Below are 21,189 nucleotides of genomic sequence, written 5' to 3' on the forward strand. Positions count from 1 at the left end.
TTGCTGGAATGGGCGTGGATACGAAGAAAGGGTGGAGTAGTGTGTACGCGAGCACGAGCCTCCAACCAACTCTGGAGACGAGGAGGGGGGGGTAGGTAGCTGGTCTCGATCGAGACGAGGCGTTGTAAGTTTACAGTAGACTGGCCGCGCGAGCCAGTGCGCGAGGGAGGGGAGAGAGAAGGAGGAGTAAGAAAGGGCGACTGTTGGGGATAAGAAGATTCCAAGGTACAGAAAACGAACGGCGGTTGGGAGGGGGCGAGAATTAATGCGTGGTAGGTCACCGAAAATCTCTGCAACCGGGGTCTGCGTCTGTGTGTCTATCTGCAGTGGTACAGTGAGGGAGAGCGATGTGACATGGCTCGCCACGGGAAGCCCCAGAGTCCTTCCTTTTTCCTTAATGCTCCTTGAGGCCGCAGCCGGGTCGAAGTGCCCTGGAGTATTGAAGACCGGTTTTTGAAGGGATCTGGGTGCGCGCGCGCCCTCCAAGAGGGGCGTGAGTGGAGGAGGCGGTGGCGGCGACGCGCACGAGGTAAGAAAAACTGCAGTGGGAATTGTGAGGCGGGGGTGCAGGGGTTTTTCTTATCAAGAATTATTGCATGCATTTGCTGTAATGTATGGCTACGGCCTGTTCTCCCAAAAGCAGGAAAATGGACAAATATGAAAAATATTAAAGGGGGGGGGGTCGCTATAAGAGGTTTCAGATGGGGTCACGAGTACTAACAATTTAAAGAATTTTAGAGGTTTTTCGTACTGAAGCAGGCAGACAGCGTTATGGATGCTCTGAATCCATTCGGTGTCTCCTATCTTTTGAATTATTATTCTCGATCGGGCACATATACCCAGTGCTCATCGGAATCCATATTGACAACTGTCGGCATTGTAGCCTATGATCTCCCCCCTCCCCCTCATGCTAAGAGGTTTTTTTTTTGGTCTTGCTAGAGATGTTTTTTGCTTATATCCAGTGATGGAGTTAGGAAGTGGGTCTCGGTTCGCACTGTTTTGTAAATATGGGCCATTTTATCCTGGTAGGTGGGTTACATTTTTTTCCTCTCGCCATTTTTGTAAATTTTGGGTCGATAAGATGGTTATAATTGGGTACGTGCACTGCGGAAATAAAGATCAATTAAATGCAGAAACATGATTAGATGTTTCTGTTTCAGTTTTGTTTTATTGGACATATAATTTGTAGCTTTGCATCTGTTTCTAAATAATTAAGTTGTGTAAGTTATTATTTTTAAGAGAGATCTTTCTTTTCCCATGGGGAGGGCTTTGCAGCTAATTCGTTTCTATTGCCGTTTTAGATCTTTTTTTTTTTCTTTTGATTGCTACAAGATAGGACAGAATTGCAGAAAGACTACAAAATCCGCTTTGTGCGGCAGGAAGATGTTTTAAGATGAATACAGAAGTCGAGATGTGTTATCATCACCACTGCTGGAGTGATTCTCTGTCTGACTACATGCGTTTTTTCTTTCCGTGTTGCTTTACGCCAGCCTTTATTGGCTGTGACAGTTCCCTCTGCTGCATTAAGTGCTGGTGTATTTCACTTCTATCTCCTCGCCTGACAGCTTCAGACCATTGGACTGGATTATTTTATGCTAGACTGGACGAGTGGTGGTTAGTTCTGCGTATGTGAAATCAGGGCAACTGTAGTAATGCTTATGAACCCTTTGTTTCTTCGATGCGTTTCTTGGGGATGGCAAAGAAGAGGGAGGAGCTTTGTGTATTGAAAGGGAATAAGGAATATAGGGGAAAACAGCAGATTACGGGAACCTGCAGCACACTGGTGTCATCATTAAACACGACCAAGACAATTTTGAGCGTATCCAGATGATCGTTATGTCTGATCGGGGTGATTAACATTTTATTCACTTATAAGAAAACTGTAATCGCCTTGCACTCTTCCAAAGACCCACATAGTAAGCAGCAGATACTGCCCCATATGCATTGTTGAGATTGAAACAACTTCCCTGCAGTCTACCATTGTTTTTAAATTATGATAAATGACGTGCACACAGAAATGCAATTGTCTTGGTGTCATATGAATTGTGACATCACAGACATTTTGGACTGTACTGCTGACCTAAAGCTCTGTAACCAGACTCTCCAGAATTTTACTACTGAGCTGAAGGTGAAGCTTCTCTGGTTTATTTAGCTGAGCCAGTAGGAGAATTCTAATTATTGTAGTGTGCTTACTTATATCCTGCTATCTTACAATTCACAACAAATAATTAAATTAGGCTTGTGAGAGGTATTTTATTCCACTGCAGAAAAGGAGGAAAATGCAGGATTTCAGAGGCATGAGGGAGGGGTTGCGTAAAAATTTCATTAATGCCTGAGAGTAAAATTTAGAGTGTCAATGGGGTAGAATGGTATTCTTTTGAATCATTGCAAAGCACAAGAAAGGTATATTTTTTGTGATATTTTTCTTTAAGACGGGCATCAAATGTGTGTTCATTGAACACGGATAGATAAAAGCGCTCTATTCATTTTGTTTATTTATATTTAAAGTATATAATGAGATATGTTCATAGATGCAATTTTCTGACTGTACCCACAGTCCGCCAGATTCTGTATAGGTTGTTCAAAGTTGGATGTGCAATTATGGACACAGATCTCAGATTTGCATGTAAACTAATTAGGGAATAACAATTATTGGCATTTAATAAGCACTTAATTGGCAGTAATTAGGACTTGCATGTAGATCTGCCCTATGCCCTTATTCTATAACATGCATGTCTAAATTTCATAGTATGCAGCTCAAAAGTTGTGTGACCCTGGGAGGGTCAGGGACATTCCCAGAAATTAGGCACAATGCTATAGAATAACTGCTTTCAGTTGGACAAGAGCATTTACATCAGCTTTTGGCAGGTGTACATGCTTGCACCCAAACTTAGGCGTGATTTGTGCGCTAAGCTTGTATTCTGTAAAGGTCGTTCTGTGCAGAGTACCCTTTATAGAATACTAGTTTAGTGCAGATCATCCTGGCGCAATTTATTGAATTTCCCCCAATATGTTCTCATCCCTAAGAAATGCATCAAAAGGCACGAAGGATTCATAAGCATTACTACAACTGTTCTGATTTCACATATGCACATTGACCAAACAAGTAAAACAACACTACAACATTTAAAATAGACTACATATAGTAGCACTGGGGTAAAAAGGAAGCAGATTAATTCAGAATAATTTTATTTCACTGGTTGTGTCACTACATATTAATACCTACACTCTTGCTGGGCATATTTTGTGTGCTAGAAGAGGTAGAAAACAGTAATGTAAAGAATAGTTGTAATCTGTCATAAGCTTAGAGTTTTATAAATAAAACAGCTTAGTCAGTGTTGGTTCTTTGCAGCTTAAAGTTAATGGTCAAACACAGTTTGTTGTCTTAGGGCTCCTTTTACAAAGTGACGCTACCAATTAGCGTGCGCTGAATGTGAAGAGGCCATGGACTTCTTCGCATTTAGCGCACCGCTAATCGGTAACATCGCTTTGTAAAAGGAGCCATTAGCGTCTTTCTTTTTTTCTCTTGGTCTCGGGGAAACCACTTTTAAACAGTTATTTCCAAAGCTTTCAATGTTCTGTGATGGTTTGGAATGCTGGTTTTCAAGGAATAGAATACTATGTCCTTTTATTTCCTTTCAGGCCTTTTCTGTGGTTTATTTTTTTTTTCTGAAAGTGTATTTGTCTGAACAAGTCTTTATTTTTCAATGTATCCTGTTGGCCTTAGTGTTGATTCCTGAAAAAGCCAAGCTAGAGATAACATGTACATTATGATAGTAATTTGCTTATTTCATTTAGCAAGAGATAATATTTGAGGAGATTCTAAAAACGTATTTCACCTGGTTATCAACAAGAAAAACCTTGTCTTTGAAACAGTCTGATTGATTACACATACTAATCAGATAAGCAAAAAAGTTAAAAAATAAAAACAGGAAATTTTCCTAGAACCAAACTTTTACAATCTACAAGTAAAGGCAAATCCGATGCTCCAATTTACAAATAAACGCAAGGATTTACTAAGCCGCTAGTGCGGCTGCCTGAGTGCTAGTGCCGACAGAGCCCATTAGCTTTGAATGGGCTATGTTTATTTATTTGTTACATTTGTATCCCACATTTTCCCACCTTTTTTGCAGGTTTAATGTGGCTTACATAATACCGTGAAGGCGTTCGCCAACACCGGTAGAGAAACAAATACAATAAGTTATTGTGTTCGAATAAGGTTCATGTGTACAGACACATTTAGGAATCATGAAGAGGAACAGAAGAGTTAGGTTATGACATTATGAACTTCGTAGCTCGTAATATACGTAGCTTCGTCATTGACAATATTAAAGATTTGCATCCAGCTGATCAAAATAACACGTACATGCATGAAGAGAGGTTTTAGATATTTATTAGGTGTAAAAACCTCAAAAAATAAAGGCAATGAATGGATCAAGAAGAAAATAACAATCTTAACAAGAATAAAACATAAGCTCCATGTGAAAAAGAGACAAAAGTCGCTTATGGGGCACATGCGCCCAGTATAGAAAAAAAAAAAGCCGCTAGTGTGACTTAGTAAACACACCCCAAAATTTCCAAATAACGCAAATAATGACAAAGAAGTTGCATTGTTGAGATCTACCAAATTAAGGAGGCCTTTTACGAAGCCACACTAGCGTTTTTAGCTTGTGGTAAACGCTGAGATGTCTATAGAAATATAATCATGTATTCTAGGGGTTCATACTAGGTATCTTTGGAGAGGAAGCAGTATTCAGATCTCCTAAACATTCTAAGTGCCAAACAAACAAATAAACAAAACGGGTAAGCTGGGCAGGCTCATAGAGAATATACTTCACTTTATATTAGAAAATACAGTTTGAGGAAATTTAACCAAAATAGAGCCCCCAGCTGTATGACTTCAGGATATAACAACAGAAATTCTTTCCTTCTGGGTGGACATGGACATATTGAGATACATATGCATTTTCATGTTTTAAAAATAAAACATCCTTAATTCGAAAGAAATATTGCAGTGGGAATTCATAGTCCCCATCCTTGAAAGATGGAAGGTAAAATGCTTTAGCCACCAGTGCAGTAGCCTTTTTTAGAATCTTAACCTTCATTACATATTTTCTAAACATATCTTAACAGTGACACCACTCACAATTTAGGGAAGTTTATCTTATTTTCTATCAATTTTTTTTAATTACACAGGTATTGATGACCTCTCATAACTACTTTATTGGTCATCTGAAGTTTAGCCATATTTTTATACCATACAAATCTGACAAGCAGTGCTAGGTGGTATACGGACTAAAACTTATAATAGAAAGGAACTGCAAATCGTGATAAGAAAGAGATACAAACATATAGCCAGGTAAATAGAAGAGACTGTGACAAAAAAAAAAGGGAAAAAGGGAAGGGAGAAAAAAAGCAAGAAACATGAGGGGGGTGCCAGACTTGGACCACATCAAGAGAGGTCATCGAATGCCTGGGAAAAGAGACAGGTTTTGATGAACAATTTTAATTTGGGAAGGGACGATTCACTATGAATGAAGAGAAGAAAACTGTTCCAGAGAGCTGGAGCTGTAAAGAAAAATGCATACTTTTTTTGTATCTGTGCCTGATGTGGGACCAGTCTATGATCAATGACCAAAGGGTTTGAGATGGGGTGTAAGGAATAGTTAAAGTAGCCAAATAGGAAGGGGTACCAAAGCAAAGAGCTTTAAAAGCATCTGAAAACTAACTGGCAACCAGTGATGACTTTTTAGAAGTGGCAAGATCCGATCAAATTTGTGTGCATGACAGAGAAGACTGATCAAATTTCTTTGCATGACAGAGAAGACTATAGCAGTATTTGTATTGCCTGAAGCTTCTTAAGTGATGCTTGAGAAATACCCAAACAGATAATATTACAAATTACAGAAGTCAAGTTTACCAATAATCAGTGACAAAATGAGACCATGAAAAGAATTATGACTGAAATAAGATCTGATAATGCGCAGCTGTTTTAGTGCACAGAAAGTAGATTTAATAACAGATGAGATGTGAGACCCAAATGTCACGTTCCCGGCTCAGTCCCCAGGGTTGCCCGTGTCTGGCCCGGTCCCTGGGGCCCTCTGCGGTGCTCGCAACGCGACCGCAGTAGTGTTGACTCTGCACTCCTCCCTCTCTGGCGTGTTGGCGTCTGGGTGCATGGCTCATGCGCTCTTTGAACTTCCCTCCTCGGGCTTCCTCCTTCCTGGCATCTCCCCTGGTGAGGGCGCGGTCCACTGTGACATCAGATGCCCTCAGCTTTTTAGGGGAGAGCTGGCTTATGTTTCACGGCCTCAGCTACTTTCTTCAAAGTTGCACTGGTATGTTTTTCTGAGCCTTCTGACTTCCATCTGCCTGACCTGTAAGCCTGAACCTGATTAGCCTTCTGACTGCAGCCTACCTGACAAGCCGCCGCCTGCCTGACCTATAAGCCTGAACCTGACTAGCCTTCTGACCACTGGCTGCCTGACCTGTAAGCCTGAACCTGACAAGCCTTTTGACCTCTGCCTGCCTGACTGACCTGTAAGCCTGAACCTGACAAGCCTTCTGACTGCTGCCTGCCTGACCTGTAAGCCTGAGCCTATTAACCTGGACCTGACTTTGCTTTCTGCTAACCATCTGCCAGATCCTATTAGCCTAGACTTGACTCTGCTTTCTGTTAGCCATCTGCCTGAACCTGATAGCCTGAATCTGATTCTGCTTGCCGTCTGCCTGAGCCTGTAAGTATGAACCTGACTCTGCTTGCTGCTGTGGTATCTGCCTTCTGGCCAAGGTCACTGCCCTGTCTTACTCCGCTGCTCCCGAGTTCCTGGTACCTTTCCGTGTAGTCTGTACTGCCATGACCCTCTTCAAGTCCTGTCGGCCGCCAGCACCCAGGGGCTCAACCTCTGGGGAATGGCGGTCATTGCAGGTGAAGCACTGGGCTTTCCGACTGCTAGTCCCGGAACAGAATCCATGCTTTCTGGACAGATACCTCTGACCTGGGAACAGCACAAGGGCTCACAACCGATGGCTGTCACTGAGACTTTTGTGATAGATCGTGACACCAAAAGAAAGATGAGAATTGAGAATGACACCAAGATAGCGAAAATAATCAACCAGGGAGACAGAAGAGTCTAATAATGAAAGTGGTTGGGAAGGAGATGTGGAGTGATTAGTAAATCAGCATTAGTAATTTAAATTGTAAACTGCTTAGGTCTAGGCAGTATTAAAATAAATACATAAATAACAATTGTATAATAATTGAAAACAAGACGATGGGAAGAAAGCCAACTTGCTACAGAATCTAGGCAAGATTTAAAAACATTCAGAGATAGAGCATCAGGGTCAGTATAGTAAATAAGTAGGATATCATCTGCGTAAATATAAAACTAAATTGCAAATTCTTGAATTTTTGTTGCTAATGGGCTAAGAAACAAATTGAAGAGCAAAGGAGAAAGAATGGATCCTTGGGGCAGTCCGCAATGAAGTGGTTGCAGATCAGAAGAAGATGACAATAAAACCTTAAAAGATTGTCCAGACAGAAAAGAAGAAAAACAATTAAATATGATTCCAGATAAGCCAAGTGCAGAAGGGTGAGACAATTGAAGATTGTGATCAATAAGATAAAAAGCAATGAATAGATCCAGTGAAATGTCTAACATACTCTTGCCTCTGTCAAGATTAAAATGAATTTCACTAAGGACACTAGTTAACGCTGTCTCCATACTATAATGGACTCTATAACTAGATTGTCATGGATGAAGTGCTGATGTCTTCTCTGCAAAAGATAGAAACTGATCAAGAACAACTTTTTCCAGAATTTTGGAGATAAAATACAAATTGGAAATGGGACAGTGATGAGCAGGATTAGAGGGGTCAAGAGAAAATTTGTCAAATGCCATCCATGAAGATGGCACTTGACCCAGAGACCAACTGAAATTTACTAAAGAAAGAACAGAAGGGAGCAATCCAAGATGAGCCTTATGCAACCAAGTGGAAGGTATAGGATCAAGTGCATAAGTTGATGGTTTTATGTGTGCTAAAATTACAGAAAGAGAGGTAACTGATTGTAATTGGAAAGAAGATCAGAGGGACGAGACTTGAACTGAGGAAAGCTGATCATCCTTGGGCATGCTGCTTCTGTGCGACATGTCGCTAGTGTTTTGTTAAAATAGTTGAGTAGATGGAAGTTTGGCTTATGTCGCTCGTCATGTAACTCGTTTCAAGAGATGTGACCAATAGGCATTCAAGGTGGTCCGGTGATGGGCTAAGGCAGGCAGTCACCTAAAAAGACAAACACAAAAAGCAAAATTCTCAAGTTATAAACAAACAGCAATAAGTGTAAAAGCAAGATACACTGCTAGTGTCTTGTTAAAATAGATGAGTAGACAGAAGTTTGGCTTATGTTGCTCATCATGTGTCTTGGTTCGGGTGATGTGGCCAATAGACATTCGAGGCAGTCCAGTAATAGACTAAGGCAGGCAGGTCTAGTCTGTCTCAACTTGGGCCCCCTCCTTAGCAAAAGCTTTATACACTTGGCAGGATAAGTGAGCAATCTGCCCAGGTACAGAGGAAAGAATTTCCCAGATTGTGTCAAGATCAGTTATTTTAGGCTTAATAAGAGTAACTGATGGAATCACGATTGCTGCTATCTTTAATACTGACTATGCCTCCATAGTATTACCCGGAGTGGAAGTCTCTGTACTATAACTAAGCAGCCTGATGTTGGCCTGATCTAGAATCCCATGTCTTGTTTCTTCCAACAACATCGATGGTTGCTCCAGTGGTCCTCAAGACAGATATTGGTACCTAGACATCCAACCATTACTGTCAGGCTTCCTGCTGCACATTTCCATCTGTGACACAGCAAGGCACAGGTAGCATTCTCTCTCTTACTGCTGGTGTCAAGAGAGGAGAGGCTCAGGGCTAAGGGTGACTTTATACTACTGAGCACTGTCGGTTTCCCTTCTCTTGAAGCTCCTTACCAAACATGCAAATCTATTGGGTGTCGTATTGGGATCAGCTCTGCAGGATAAGTGCAGGCCTTCACTTGCAGTTCACATAGGAAGAGAAAAATGAGACTAACAGCACAAACTATGCAGCTGTTAGGTTTTTTGTAGCGCTTAAAATGTCATGCATACATCAAATATGTAGAAGTATTTTTTTCTAGGCCTAATTATATTCTACCAACTATTGAACAAGAGTATCGGGATAATAAAATATAGACAAACTACTGTATGATACAGTTTTCATTTTTGTTGAATTTGTCATTCAGATGTAGGACATTGACAATAGCTGAAACTCGAAGTTTCCAAATGACACAAAGCTTGAAATGAAAACAGCTAACAATTATTTATAGATTTACATGCACAGTCACAAGCTGTGTTTCCTCATTTTTGGTGTTACTTTGAATTGCCAGTTCTTGAATTAATGATTGTGATAACAGCCTTAAAAAATGATCAGGAGTAATTCTAATATATAGCATCCATGGGCATTTTGGTGGGTATATGGAACAGCTTTTTAGTATGCGTATGTAATATAAAGAAAGAAATAAAAAAATAAATAAATATAATTACTTACCTGGGGGGCTCCGTGGGGGAGGCTGCTGTGTGGGGTGAGTGGCCAGTGGCAGGCCTGGGGCCCATTGCAGGGTTGGGAGGAGCAAGCGGCGGGGTTTTTAAAGAAGAAAAAAAAAAATAAAAGAAATCCGGGCGGTGTGGGGCCGTGGGGGACGCTGCTGAGGCAGCGTCGCCATTTTTCTGATGCCCGGGGACGGTTGGGCACGTCCCCGGGTGTAGCGGGACGAGGGGAGGTTTCTTCACCCCGTTTCGGGGCCGATTGGGGCCGGTTTTGGGCTTTGGCGCTAGGCGCCAAAGCGAAGAGGAGCGCCGAGAAGAGGAGAAAACGTGCGGGCGCGCTCCCGTAGGGGGCGCGCTACATGCACGAATCGGGATCGCGAGTTTCCCGATTAGGCCGAAGCCGGGGCCTAAATTTTGGGCCCGGACTCGGAAGTTTTTTTATTTTGTTTCCGATTTCGTTAGGAGGACGTCGGGACCGAAACAGATGGGGGTCTTCGAGAGTGGGAAAATTGTAGAAATTGCGTTTTTTATTTTTAAAAAATCAGGATTTTGTTTAATTTGAATTCTGTTTTCAGTTTTGGGGTCGGGGGATTTTTTGGGTGATTTAGTTTTTGAATTTCTATATTTTTAGGGGGTCTTTTGGGAAGGGTGCTATTTTATGGGGTTAGGAAAGGGTTAATTTTTAAATTTTGACGTGGTATGTCCGGGAGATGGTTTTAGAATTTTTGAGGGGGATTTTAAAATTTTTGGGAATTTTTTCGGGATTTTAGGAAGTTTTTTTTCGGGCGGATATTAAATTTTGGGATTTTTAAATTTGAAAGATATAGGTTAATAGAGAATGGGAGGTTTAATTAGTATGGGAAATTTGGGGTAATTTGAGTAGAATTTTCAGGGGTTTTATATTAATTAAAGTTTTTCCCATTGATTCCTATGGGAAATCTTTAATTAAAATGGGGCTTGAGTAGTGCTGCTCAACATTCCGCTGGTCAGCAGAAGGATACGGAATGTTGAGCAGGATTCAGGATTGGCTGGATGGGCTGCGGAACCCCAAGCCAAGGGTCCGTCTCCCAGGTAACGGGCAGGCTGGCAGTTGGCAGAGCATTGCTGACTGAGGTGAGGAGAGGAGGTGTTTTTGGTGGTGTGGATGAGATAGAGATTTGGGAGTGAGTTTGTGGAGATTGGAAGTGGTTGAGGTTGGGAGTTGGGGGATAATCAGAGTGTTGTGAGAGGTTGGAGGTTGGAGAGAGAATTTTTGGAGGTGTGCTGTGATTTTTGGGTGCAAAGTGTATGGTGAAAAGGGGGTGTATATATGTTAATGCTCTTTAGTATAGGGATCATTTAAGTAAGATTAGGGGGTTTTAGTGAGGGTATTGTTATTTTAATTTTGTTAGTTAGGGGTGGCCATTGTATAGAATTTAAGCTTGGATTAATGTCATTAGTGGGGTGGGGTGATTAATAGGTAGATAGGGTTTTCCTTCCTTTTGGTTTGTTTAAGTGTGAGGTGTAGGTGACGGTCACAAGGGATCCTGAAATCATCTGAAACCATTCATCTTGGGCCCCTACGCAAGACAGATCCTGAGGACAACCGGCCGGTGCTACTAGTGTGGTGACTATATTACACAAATATAAATTTACTTACTTACCTGAGTTGATCATGGTGCTGAGCTCCTAGAGAGATAAAAAAAAATTGCACACAAAGTATCATTTTCTTTTACTGACTAAAGATTTAAAATTAGAAATTATTAAAGACTTTATTGAATGTTTAGAAAATAAAAGAAGAAAAGAAAGAAGAATACTTATCTGATCTGTTCCTTTTGTAGTGTTCAGAGGCTTCTGTAATAAAAGATAGAAAAAGAAATTAGTTCACTGTTAGTATAATATTCTGTTTAAAATTGTATCTGTTATATATAAAATAAATGTTGATTGCATTGTAACATCTGAATTGAGTTTGAGTACTTTAGGTACCAATTTTAGTTTTCTTTCCCTGTACACCCTTTGAGGGTCTACAGCGAGGTTAGTGAACTTGTATCACCCCCTGTGTTCTCAGGTGTAAACCACTACCTGGCACGACTACATTCAACAGGGTTAGGGTGACATTTAAACAACGGAACACAGAGGGGGGATAGTAAGACGTAGTGGGAATAAAAATAGTAATAGAATTCCCAAGAGCCAAATATCAATTGGTGGCAATGGTACAGCAGAAGTAACACTTTAAATGTCCAGTTTGCTTCTATTTGCAAAAAAATCAACTTGGAAGTGTCGTTTTATGACTTGTGCTTGTTTAGTTTTTTTTTTTTTTTTTTTGCTAAAAACCACTTCTGTGATTGATTGGACTGTGCCACATAGCTTTTATATGATATTTGTACGCATCAAACTACAAGACATGTGTCGTCATTAATCAAGATGACCTTAACTAGATGAGTTGTGGTTCACAAACTAACTTGTTTTGAATCACGAATTATAGGGTCAGTCTGATCACATGCTATTTAGCTTTAATGCCTGAAGAGTAGTTAATGTGAGAATGGCTCTTAAGATTTCCTTCTGACTGAACTTGACCCAAATCTTTTCCCCCATCCTTGGAAAATTCTTATCCCACCTAGAGCAGACCTTGTTGTGGTCTCACCATGCCTTAAATGAATGCTTGCCTATTTTAGAAGAATTTCTTTCAGCCATTAATTATAATATTTCCAGAGAATATGTGAGAAATGAAATGCTTTGACTTTCCAAGTTATTTTTGAACCTTGAATAGTTTGCAGTATAATTCTTCTTCCGTGCCTGTTTTTAATAGTCATTTATGCAATATAGAGGAGAACTGACTTGTTTTAATAATGCTTTATGTGTGTTAAATATATGTGTTATTTCATACATATTTTCACCTGTGACAAAGACATTTCTGAAGGTAGAGCTGGGACAAGGTTTGGATTTATGTGCATACAAAGTACATGTGGAAATTTTCCTGAAAGTGTTATGTATTCTAAGGAGCAAGTATGCAGGTACTTTTGGTGGGATACTTTTTCTTTGAAAATTATATGCATACTTTCCCTTAAAGTGGTGTACTTCATGTGTTAAAAAAAATCCTCTTAATCTCTAACCACAATAACCCATGCAAGACTTCTGTGTCCTTTGCTCTGTGAGCAGAATGTGCCAAAGATTCAGTGCTATAAAAATCCTGTGTGGTGTGTAGCAGTAGTTTTTTTTTCTTTATTGAGCAGTGCTTTTGTATATCCTTTGTACAAAAAGCATGTGTCCATAATACTGTATACTACTCAATTTTGTTTGATACAAAATTAATCTCAATACTTTGGAGTAGGATAGTTGGGTAAGCAAATAAATCACTGAATTGATCAAAAGTTTGACTTTCAAGAAAATGTGCATTGAGCTATTGTCTTCTAAAGCATTTTCTTGGTGTTTGAATTTTGTGTACAAGGCAACATTTCCTGTTGGTTCCCTTAAAGGGACTTGTTTATTGGGTGTGTATCCCATTATATGCCCTCAGAAACATCTCATTTCAGTGGAAAGAATCTGAAATGGTAGATTGCTAAATAGAAAAGTCAATATATTGTACTACATTTCAGAGTATATGCGCTTCTGCAAATATTTCTGGTTAGTCGTAGGGTAAAAGGTTCCATATTTGGTTTAATTCATTTAGAGGTCCTTTTACCAAGTTGCGGAAAAAAGGGCCCTGCACTAGGAGCGGGGGCCATTTTCCCCATGTGCCAGGGCCCTTTTTATTGCATTGGGTAATAAAGCACACATGGACATGTGGTAAGAGAACTCTTGCAGTGTGGCGATGTGGCAGGGAGCCCTTACCGCCACCCATCGAGGTGGCAATAAGGGCTCTGGCGGTAACCGGGCAGCGTGCAGTGGTGGCCAGTTACCGCCAGGTTAGCGCTGCGCAAACCATTTCTGGGGGTTTTCTTTTTCCCCCGGAAATAGTGCACGCTCAGGGTGGGACTACTGCCGGCGGCCACGTTGGGCCGGCAGTAGTCCCAGAAGAGCAAGTGGTAAGCCTGCGTTGGGCTTACTGCCACTGTATAAAAGGGTCCACTTATTTGGTTTTAAGATAATTAAAAAAAAAATGTATTGCCATGGCTGTAGAAGTCAATCTGTTCACATTAGATATTTTATTGTACATGTTTTACCTACCAGAAAGTAGCGACTGAGCATTGCAGTTCTCTATATGTACTTTTTTCTTCAGACATCCTTAATATTTTTGTATCCTGACTTCTGTAAATAAACTTTGGACAGGTATATTGAATCAGTTGCATTGTGGAATGTGGAACAGTTTGTTACACAGATGAAATATACATTTCCAGCTTCTTTTCTGATTAACAGTTTCTTGTGTGATATGAGGGCTATAGTGTGTTTGGAACCAGGTTACTGGTAGTAATGTTTAAAAAGAAGATTGGGCAGCATTTAAATTAGAACCTGGGAGGAAGTCAACAATTGCTCAGGAGTGCGTGGTTTGGAGTAAGGTATTTTTGAAGGAACTATCAAAACAGGGAGGTTAAAGCATCCTAATAGAAAGGCTATAATAAAGGCAAAAATAGTCCAGATACGTGTAAGTAAAGAGCAGTCAAAGATTGGAAATTATCCCTGTCAACTGTCAAGCAGATTGTAAATTCAAGCAAAAGCATATTTTCTTAGCATCCCTCCAGACTGGCCCAGCAAAATTGATGGGTTGTGTACGCTTTCCAGCAGGTGGAGACTGAGAACAATGTTACTCCAAGGACTAGCCTGGAGAGCAAGATCCGCTCTAGTGCGCATGCTCGAGTGCCTTCCCACCCACCGCGCGAACGTGGGACCAACAGTCTATTCCTTAGCTTCCCTCCGGACCAGCCCAGATTGAGACTGATGGGTTGTGCTCACCTTCCAGCAGGTGGAGAGACTGAGAACTGTGATTCCTTGTCATCAAGCAGATTAATCCATTACGAATGGGTTGTGTCTATCAACCAGCAGGGGGAGATAAGCACTGAAAAACCATAGTGCCTCATGGCCAGCTAGCTCCATCTGCCTCTTCAGGATTCTCTAACTCCCCAGCAGGGTGGACGCAGCTTATTGAGCTCCTTTAGAAATCTGCCTGGGGTGGCTCCTGTGCTTTGGCCAGTTGTAGCAGGGGTGTTGTGGCTGGTGGTGCCCACTTTAAAGGCACATAGGTTCGCCCTTTCCCTTCCTTACCCGGCCCCCGATGTGGATGTAGACACATAGGTTTTCCCTGTCGCTGTCTTTTCCCACACTCTCCTTTGTAGATGCAGGCACATTGGTTAGTCCTTTCCCTGCCTTTCCCACTCTACTGATCCTCCGGAGTTGGAAATTTGCCTCTATTGCTGTTGCCTCTAACTTTCCTCACAGCGTTAAAAAAAAAAGTTGCGTTGTGCTTTGGCGCTGCGATTCCAGAAAAGAGGTTTTCTTCTGATTGTGCAGCGTGACCGGAGCTCTGTGGACTTGGTCTGGTGAGGTAAGAGCGTTTTGTAGCTCCTCCGGGGAGGGCCCGCGATCAGGACGTTTTTGGCGCGAATCCGCCATTTTGAATTTTCCGCTGTTTTTCGCGATGGCTGCGGAGGTTGTTAAGCGCTGTTCCCATTGTGGCAAGCGCAGATCAGCAGCAGAGCTCTGTAAATTGTGCTCTTCAGACGTCAGAGCCGGCACGAGCATGGCGAGCGATGTTTCTTCCCGCTCAGTGGAGCTGGCAGCGGGCGCCATTTTGGACGACTCCCGCAGAAGCGGAGGGGTTTGAATCTGGAGGGGAGCCTCGTGTGGAGGCTAACGAGAGCTTCTATCCCCGGACTGGAACCCTGGAGTGCTACTTAGCTTCCTGGCAAGCAAACTTATTTCTGTGTTTGGGTTTTCTTAGTTGGGGCAGGGTACTTGTTCTGTCACAAGGACATTTACTAAAACATTTCAGGCACACCCTGCTTCAGAATGTGAAGTGCATTAGCTGCTTCCTTTCCTTATGCATGTGCCTCATTATGCCTTTTGTGACATGCAAAATTGCTAGTATTGATCCTCTATATTACAGAGAATAGTGGTGAAGCCAAAACAGGCATGTTCAGACTGTGATGTCAATACAGTCTAATGGCAAGGAGCTGAAATGCCTGCCTATTTTTTATTCTCAACATTGCCTTATTTGCATTCTGCATGAAACACTTATTCTTCCTGGCTCCATAAGAATTAACAGGGAAAGCCCTCAGCACTAAAAACATTGCTATCAGGGAGTTAGGAAGGCGCCAAGTATCATATACCACAGTCATAGAGGAGAAAAGAGCCATATTTGGATGATCAAATACATCTTTCTAAGAATTTGAGGACATGTTGGTCCGTTTTAACAATGTTACTGTGGTCTGACTGCTGAGATATATCTGGCATTGAAAAATTAGGAGTAAGATGAAAAAATTCCCTACTGACCCTTACAAAGCACCGTCAATAAAAGAACATATTAGAGGCAACTGAAGCAAGAGTGGTCCTAATGCATGGAAGGGGTGGTACATTGATGGAACAGGTTGCTACTATTACTATCTCTGTTTTTATTGTTATCTGCCTTTCTGTCTGTATAGCTCTATTTCCTGACAGGGAAGATGTTGGGATACATAGCTTGTAATATGCAACATAGAACAAATCCCTGGCTACTCTTTTGCTAGCATAAACCTTAGGAAGCCTAAGGTGTGATCTACAGAGCAAAACATTTTCTGCAGCACAAAGGTATGCTTAAACAGGGACTTAGTAGACAATTTCTGGTGGTCTAGGAGTGTAGTTGGGACAAGAGTGATCCCCAGTTACTCCTGTCCATTTTTATTCTGCTCTAGTCATGGCAGCCATTTTGAGAGCATTGCTCCTGCTCTGACAGCACCATTAGACTACTAGGGATTGTAACGTAATCCTGGAGGGGGGGTGGGGTGGGGGGAGCTATTTTTTGTATTCTTTTTTTTTTTTGGGGGTACTGTGATTACAAGTAATGCAGTTATGAACTTGCACAATAGTTTATGGCCTTGGTCTTCACTCTCAGGCCTCGAGGGCCGCCAACAGGTCATGTTTTCAGGATACCCCTAATAAATATGCATGAGAGATTTGCATACAATGGAATTAATAGCCGTGCAATTCTCTTTCGTGCATATTTATTAATACAATATCTACTGGGTTACAAAATCTTTTAACTGATTACACCATTATAATCTATTACCTCCAGTAACAGTTCAAGCTACTATATATATATATATGTTTTTTTTATCCTTTATTAAATTTTACCATTAACATTTCTTATGAATATACACAGCAGTAGTGCTCCATGCCTCATATTATACCACACACACACTCACACGACCAACTTATCTCGACTGGGCCCCTCCTCACCAATATTTATTTTTATTTATTTTTGTTACATTTGTATCCCGCGCTTTCCCACTCATGGCAGGCTCAATGCGGCAGGCAATGGAGGGTTAAGTGACTTGCCCAGAGTCACAAGGAGCTGCCTGTGCCGGGAATCGAACTCAGTTCCTCAGTTCCCCAGGACCAAAGTCCACCACCCTAACCACTAGGCCACTCCTCCACTATATAATTACTATCCTTGATATTACAGAATTTCTTGCCCTTCTTATTTATACCACACTTATTGAACAAATAGATATCTGATTCTGTATATTTTTTCTATCACAAGTCCAATGTTTATTAATAAACGTCGCGATAAATGCTGTTCTTGATCAGAATCCACTTATCTGCTGGAAGTTTTCTTCTTAGTCCTTTACTGGTGTATTGGGCACTCCATCATATTGTTGCCATACTTCTCAAATGAAAAAAGGCTCTCTTTTTTCTATTTGAGTCTGTACTTCTTCACCGCATATCTTGGCGTTTGAGTAGGCTTTTCATTTACTTATTCCCGCTGACGCCACTCAGTGATGTTGTCTAGGCCCTGTGCATCACTAGAGTGCCAAGAATTGTAAGGTAGTCCTGGTGGAGTGGGGCACTCTTTGTATTCTTTTTAAAAACATTTTTTTGTACTACGATTGCAAGTAATGCAGTTATGATCTTGCACAGTAGTTTATGTGGCAAATAAATGCTTTTGATATAAAATTTTAGCAGGAATTTATGTCTTTAAATCTGAGATAAGCTCCTTAGGAATTAACCTTTCTGTAGAGTTGTTAAGTCAGCTGTTTCTCTGAGAGTGGCACAAAGTTAGTCACTGTGAAAACATTGTGGCTTTTAGTTTTTCATTAACTGCAGTCCATATGTGTGTGGAAGCTATTTTGCTTGGAGGTAAAATACCATCTTTCATAATTTAAATTGTTCTGGCTTGGATGCTGTGGGTTTAGCAGAGGGATGCAGACTGCAAGCTCTGACAATCCCTCAGCCCGCACTGGTCCACATTCACACAGCCAAACTTGAGTTTTTGCCAAAACCAGGTGACGAGTGCCCTCTACAGTTTTGGTTTCGACCAAAAGCTTTCAGTTTCAGTGGCAGTTTCGGTTGGCCTCTACCTACAGGTCAGCCAAATAGGCTAATTTGGTCCTGATGTTTCTCCATTGTATGCATAGATTTGTGTTCATTTTTCCTATTGAGCTCAATATGAATATTAGAACCACAAACCTTTGCATACAGTAGGACAAATCCAGAACTGGATCAGGACCTCTACTTTCACCTCAACAAACAGATTTTGGGGTTGGCCTATAATATGAAGTTTATATGGCGATTCAGCTTCTTGCAGAGCTGGAAGGTGAGACCTATGGCTATCCTGAATTTATGTAGGCACTCTTTATCAAGTCTTCTCAATCTGCCTTGATACTCTGTTGGAAACTTGATGACTCTTGAAATGGGTATTAAAGAGTACTTCCACTTTTAGAACCACTGAGGTACTTCAACTGCTTGTGTGCCTTAATTAAACCAAATGGAAAGAAAAGCGTCATCCTATTTATACCCCTTTTATATTGGTTATTAATTGTGACAAATGAACAAGGAATGTATTTCAGCCATGCCAAGTGACCACCGCTTTCCTTCAGATGGTCCCTTCAAACTAATACTTGCCTAGATGCTGCAGCAATTATGGTACTGTCCCTGTAGAAATGGCAAGAAAAGATTCCAGATGTATATTTTTTCAGACTGTTGCTAGAAACAGTTCCCTAATTCGTTTACAATGGAACTGGATAGAAGAAAAGAAAAGAATAGATGTTACAAGCAGTCTCCCATGAGAAGAAAACAGGTACCAAAGTTTTGCTTTTGTGGAGAATATACATGTAGACATGACACCCAACTCTACTGTTGTCTGGCCATCTCAGCACTCCCTATGCTGTCACTGGTGTTCTTGCACCAGTTGTGTGTGGCCATGTTAGTCTTCTCATGTTGTTTTTACTAAAGTGTGTGTTGCAGTGTCCCAGTAGCATATCCCTACAGTGCCAAATCTGTCATCAGATGCTGCAATACCTCTCCAGTTGTTTATGTTGGCAGTGTCGCTTTTCAGCTCTTGTGGCATCCCAGTGCTGATCTTGGCCTCCAATTAAAATGCATATCTCCTGTGATCCTACCTTTCCAACCTGCACTAAACGTATACCATCAAGAAGACTATATACCGAGGGCATATGAGTCAAACACGATTGTTCCTGAATACCACAAGCTGGAAGAGTGCACATGTTGTGGTTTTGGTATAGATACTAGGTCAGAGACAGACAGTTAGACAAGGTGTACCTATAAAGTTTACTTTTGTGGAATTCATAAACATTTTTTTTCTCCTTTAGGAAGTAATGCAAGGTACACAGACAAAAGGAAAGTCACCTCTGAGCTTCGGTAAGGGGATGAGGTGGAAGTGTAATAAAATCTATGTATCTAGGTGGATGAATATCCATCTTTGGGTGGGAGCAGAAGCAGAGTGGAGCCTGATTAATAGAGGATATAGGCTGGTTCTGCCTTTTGTGTGCTCAAAACAAAAATATATATATTTTGTCATGCGTGAAGTTTTTTTTTAATGAATTTGAGATCACCAAGTAACAACTGAATATCCCCTTTTACACAAATATTCATGACCATACTATTTGGCCTTCATATCTGTTGGGGGGGGGGCAATATTTTCTGGGTTTAATTAATTCAGTGGCATTACCCAACAGACTAAAATTCATGGTGAAATATGTAAACACTAGTGGAACTCAGCCCATTTCCTCAACAATGAAACAGGCCCTAGAAAGGCTCTCTTGTAAGCGATTTTTTTGTCTCTCTCCTGCCCTCCCCTCCCCTCCATGTCCAGCGATTCTTCCATTCCCTCCCCTCCATGTCCAGCGATTCTTCCGTTCCCTCCCCTCCATGTCCAGCGATTCTCCTCTTCCCTGCCCTCCCATCCGTGTCCCGCGATTCTCTCCTCTCCTGTCCTCTCCTCCCATCCCATCCCATCCAATCCATGTCCATCGATTCTGCTCTGCCCTGCCCTCCCCTCGATGTGCTGCGATTCTTTCTTCCTTTGTACCTCATCGTTTTCTGGCTGGCCTGGCTGGCTTCCCTTCCATTGGTAACATCCTGACGTCAGCTTGCTTCCAGCATTCCCTTCCCTCTCACTGTTCCGCCCTCTGACGTCGTTACGTTTTGACGCGAGGGTGGGGCAGTGAGGGGGAATGGAACGCTGGAGGCTGGCTGACGTCATGAGATGTTACGAACCCAGGCAGCCAGACAGCGATGAAGCGTTGGAGGTGCAAATTATTATATAGGATAATGAAAATCCCAGGAATTCACATAATTTTATTTGTAAAACAAAAAGGGGTAGTATATAGGCAATGGTGTTCAGAGCTGCCAAGGTACCCATTCCAGGAGAGAGACTTTTTGGCTAGTGCTGGTTTTAAATTTACATAAAAACAATACTAAAGTACTCCAACTCAATTGTATATATTTTCTTTAATGAAAAACAAATGCGCATTTATCATTCATACACAAGTATGGTTCCAAAGGAACTGTGCCTAGCAAACCTTTCACACCATCAATCATCCTCATACATCCAGTCTCAGCACTCTTCTTATGGTCATATTTTTCAAATGACTAATTTACTCACTTGCTAACTACTCAGCACTCTTCTTATGGTCATATTTTTCAAATGACTAATTTACTCACTTGCTAATTACTGCTGAATGAACTAACGTTCTACAATGCATACATCGACGATAAAGTCAACCTGCTCCATATAATAAACAGCCACCATAAAGTTTGTCTATGTATATATCAGCCAGTAGAGTCAATGTTGCAAAGTTTGTATCAGCAACAAAAAGCAGACAATCAACTTGTTTCCGATGGAGGAAATTCAACTTGCAGTATTGTTGAACATGGCCCCAAAATGACCACAATAAACAGTTCGAAATCCTGCAATTTATCCAAACATCACCAGAACACAGCTTAGATTGAATATGCTGCTGAACCCCACAGATGAATGCAGTGCCAGGCTTGAAGACAGCTTCCGATGGAAACCACTTTACATAACCATACCGATTATGTCATATCCCTCTAGTTCCTCTATGCAAGACCGCATTTCGTTGTTTACTTCATCAGGAGGAACAATATCCAGTCCCTGGAATAATCAAAACATCATCGTATAGCCTACTATTTATACATTGCTACATGCTGAATTTATCACATCAAATACTTTAAACCAATT

At 41.3% G+C, this 21,189-nt stretch overlaps 1 protein-coding gene across 1 annotated transcript in view; it reads left to right on the forward strand.

The window, feature by feature from the left end:
- The first annotated feature begins 129 nt into the window (after nucleotides 1–129).
- Nucleotides 130–21,189, forward strand: part of MYO9A (myosin IXA) — a 980,547-nt gene continuing 959,487 nt past the window's right edge. Inside the window, 1 exon segment of the mRNA XM_030187859.1 lies at nucleotides 130–529. The gene's annotated coding sequence lies outside the window, so the exon portion shown is untranslated.

This window comes from Microcaecilia unicolor, chromosome 1 (genome assembly GCF_901765095.1).
Source record: "Microcaecilia unicolor chromosome 1, aMicUni1.1, whole genome shotgun sequence".
NCBI classification, from domain to species: domain Eukaryota; kingdom Metazoa; phylum Chordata; class Amphibia; order Gymnophiona; family Siphonopidae; genus Microcaecilia; species Microcaecilia unicolor.